Source organism: Cornus florida, unplaced genomic scaffold (assembly GCF_030987335.1).
Source record: "Cornus florida cultivar Cherokee Brave unplaced genomic scaffold, ASM3098733v1 CherokeeBrave_3.0.0_Hap2_Chr02, whole genome shotgun sequence".
Classification (NCBI taxonomy): domain Eukaryota; kingdom Viridiplantae; phylum Streptophyta; class Magnoliopsida; order Cornales; family Cornaceae; genus Cornus; species Cornus florida.
The window spans coordinates 37,826,703-37,830,729 of NW_026775572.1; the positions used below are offsets into that span (position 1 = coordinate 37,826,703).

Sequence of the window (4,027 nt, forward strand, 5' to 3'; positions counted from 1 at the left end):
CCATGGGCTGCTCATGGTATGTATCTCTTCTAGGGGCTGATGGACAATGGAGGCATACCTTTGGCATTTGGGAATATTCCTCCGCTTCCCTTGCCATATAGGGCTAGAAGTAGCCTTGAGTTAGGGCTTTATGAGCTAACGACCTTCCTCCGGAATGGTTCCCACATTTGCCTTCGTGCAGTTGCCTTAACACTTCCCTAGACTCCGTAAGGGTTAGGTATTTGAGGTAAGGTCCAGAATGTGATCTTCTGAAGAGCTGTCCTTTTATTAATAAGTATTTGGCAACTTTTAGTCTTAGCTGCTGGGCTACTTCCTTAAACTTAGGGAGTTCCCCTCTTGCAAGGTAAGCTTGTATAGGATTTATCCAACTTGGTTCCCATGGAATAACGAACACCTGCTCTCCTCTTACAATACTTGGTGTATCTAGGACATCAATGGGGATAACTCGAGTCAATGATTCGTCCGCTATGGATGCTGCACCGACTAAGCGATCGACTATTGGGTTTTCTTACCTCGGGATTTGTTGAAACTTAATTGAGTCAAAGTATTTTGCTAGCTTTTCAACTTCTTCCCGGTAAGCACACTTTGTACTTAGGGACATACTCTCCTGTCACCTGCTTGATGATGAGCTGTGAATCACTATAAATCCTGAGGTGTCTTATTTGGAGTTCCTTAGCCAGTCTAAGCCCTGCCAGTAGTGCCTCATACTCTGCTTCATTATTCGTGGCTAGGAACTCTAGTCAGATTAACTGCTGGAGCTTGGTCCCTTCGGGAGTTCTTACTTCTAGACCTGCCCTAGCTCCGTTCTGGCTAGAGGAACCATCGATGTATAATTCCCAGCACGGGTTTTCTGCGACTTGCTGCTCTTCTTCTGGACCAGTATCCAAGAAAAAATTTGCAACCACTTGCCCCTTCTTCACGGTGCGTGGTTCATACTGAATGTTGAAGGAGCTCAGCTCGATTGCCCATTTGGTGATCTGACCCGACAGATCTGGCTTATTGAGAATTGCTCTGATCGGATGCGTCGTGGGGACTATTATCTGATGAGAGTCGAAGTAATGCCGAAGCTTTCTTTTGGCCTGGACTACGGCAAGGATAATTTTTTCTACTATCGAGTACCTTCTTTTTGCGTCAATCATGACCTTACTGGAGTAGAAGACCGGGTGCTGCTTTTTTCCCATTTCTCTTATTAGAGCTGAACTGGTCGTTGACTGAGATACTGCTAGATAGAGGTACAACAGTTCTTCAGGATCTGGGGCAGATAAAATTTTGGGGTTTGCCATGTATTCTTTGAGTTTTGCAAGAGCTTCCCATTGCTCCGCCCCCTAAATTTCTCCTTTTCTTGCTTTAATTGCATCAAAGAACGGCTTGCATTTGTTTGACAATCTGGATATGAAACGGCTGAGGGCTGCTACCCCTCCGGTGAGGACTTGAACTTTCTTCATGTTTCAAGGCTTCTTACTCTGTAGTAGTTTTGCCAACTGGGTAGGACTTGCCTTTATTCCCCTCTTGTTTACTAAGTGGCCAGCTGGGTAGGACTTGCCTCTATTCCCCTCTTGTTTACTAAGTGGCCGAGGAACTGGCCCGATGATACTCCGAATGAATACTTTGCTGGATTTAACATCATTTTATTGCCTCTAAGAGTATCAAACACATCTTGCAAGTGTTGCCAATGATCCTTCTTGTTCTTGCTTTTGACAACTATATCGTCTATGTAAGCTTTAACTGTTCGGCCGATCTGTTTTTCGAACATCTTGTTGATTAGCCGCTGATAAGTAGTCCCCTCATTTTTCAACCCGAAGGGCATAACCTTATAGCAGTAGGTCACTCGTTCAGTAATGAAAGAAGTCTTCTCTTCATCCGAAAGGTTCATCGGGATCTGGTTGTAACTTGAATAAGCATCAAGGAAAGTTAATTTTTCATACTCAGTCGTAGCGTCTACCATCTGATCGATTTTGGGAAGCGGGAAGCCATCCTTCGGGCAAGTTTTGTTCAGGTTGGTGAAGTCGATGTATATCCTCCATTTGCCATTCTTTTTTTGGACTACCACTACATTTGACAGCCATTGAGGATACTGGACTTCTCTGATAAACCCTGCTTCTAAAAGCCGGTTGACCTCTTCAGCAATGATTTTGTTTCTTTCGGGGGCGAATCTCCTCTACTTCTACTTCACTGGGTGATGGCTCGGGTCCACGTTTAGGCTATGACAGGCTATCCGTGGATCAATTCTTGGCATATCCCAGTGATTCCAAAAGATGTCGACATTTTGCCTTAAAATCTCTGTCAACTCCTCCTTCTCCTAGGTTTATTGAAGTGTCCCTATATATACTACAACAGTTTTGGCTTTTACCAGTGCTCAAAAACGCTGGTGAAAGCCTTAAAAAGCACTGGTAATTCAATTACCAGCGCTTCTTTAAAAGCACTGGTAAATCTAGCATCGGTAAGGCCTTACCAGCGCTTTTGGAGAAGCACTGGTAAAGCGCCATTTTATTTCCCAACCCCCCCCCCCCCCATGCCAGCACTTCTTAAAAGAACGCTGGTAAAGGGTTATTTAATTTTTTTTTTTCCCCTTATTGTTTTTGGAAAAAAAAATCTTTACAGCTACTAATGTCATCCCAATAACACAAGTCTATAAAAATACCACCCAAATTATTTTTACATAGTACAACCACAAGTTAACCTACTGCCAATATGAAAAATATTATCGAAATTGGCCAGTAAATGTCAACCAAAAAGCGAAAATGTTATACAACCACAAGTTAACCTGCCAATATGAAGATACAATCCAAATTGTCTAGATAAAACTACTAAATGTCACACAAAAAGAATTAAGAATTTTTGACAAATGTAGTACATGTTTTTCAAAAAGAACCCATCTACGGCGAAAGAAATTCAGAAAGCACATCCATTCCCCCATCTTCAGTTTCAACTTCAACTTCAACTTCAACTTCAACAAGTCTTCTTGCCCATTTGATTTGAATTACCCTACATTTTTTATAAATTTATTAAGCACACATTATAATAAATGGAAACTTAACATATAAAAGAAATTAAAAAAGTTTATAACCTTAACTGAATTGGCATCACAACTAGAAAATGAATTTGGAGGTCTAGGAGGAGCATTTAAAGAATTAGAACCCTTCAAAATAACAAAACAAAATACATGAAATCTTGGCATAAGTAAACATATATTTAGTAAAAAGTAAAACTAATAATAAATATACCTGTCCACTACAATTTTGTTGTTGCATCTGCATTAGTCCAACCATTAGTTCTCACTGTAAGAGATTGTTCATTATTAAAGTTTCCCTATTTCTCCTATCACGTCCTTGGATTCTAATTATAGAGAAAAACTAAAAAATCGGGAGTAGTTAACATTTACTAAAATGTTTTGTTCTATGATCTGTATTGAAATTTTAGGTTCACTGGTTTTTTCTCTTTCAGCTTTGCCTTTTTCTATATATGATAAATTTCTAGAATGGTCTGCAAGTTAATGGAAAAGCCCAACACAATAGAAGTAGAACACTAGTTTTGAGTTCTCTGATCAACAGCAACACGACTACTTTGGCAATAATGTATTGTTCATTGATTGTTGACGGTTCTAAGATGAAATGTTATGTACTATCTGAGTACGAGATAGAGCTGCTAACTGATGCTTTTTTTTTTTTTTTCTTTTCTTCTAAGCTTAAGGCTTTTCTAGGAGTAATTATTGCTCATGTATGAACTAATTATGTTTGATGTGTAGTTGGCTTTATGGATTTATCTATGTCCTTCTAACATAGTGTGGTGTTTTCAATATAAGAAAATTATAAATCCTACTAAATAGAGGAGCCATTGTTTTAAGCTTAAAATATAGTCATTGAAGTTTGCTCATGACTCTGCATACCAGTCAACATGTTTCACACACACACACACACACACATTAGTAGTTAGATTTTGCATCTTGGATTACAAAGGATGAATTGATGAACATGTGAGAAATAGAGGAATGAACAATGATTATTGATATGTGTGTGTGTGTGTGTGT

At 39.4% G+C, this 4,027-nt stretch overlaps 1 long non-coding RNA gene across 1 annotated transcript; it reads right to left on the reverse strand.

Annotated features, from left to right (window-relative positions):
* Window positions 1-2,726: 2,726 nt before the first annotated feature.
* Window positions 2,727-4,027, reverse strand: LOC132294730 (uncharacterized). Its single transcript, XR_009478175.1, has 2 exons — window positions 3,068-4,027; window positions 2,727-2,985 (listed from the first exon to the last, which is right to left on the reverse strand). It is a non-coding gene; the product is annotated as an uncharacterized LOC132294730 (long non-coding RNA).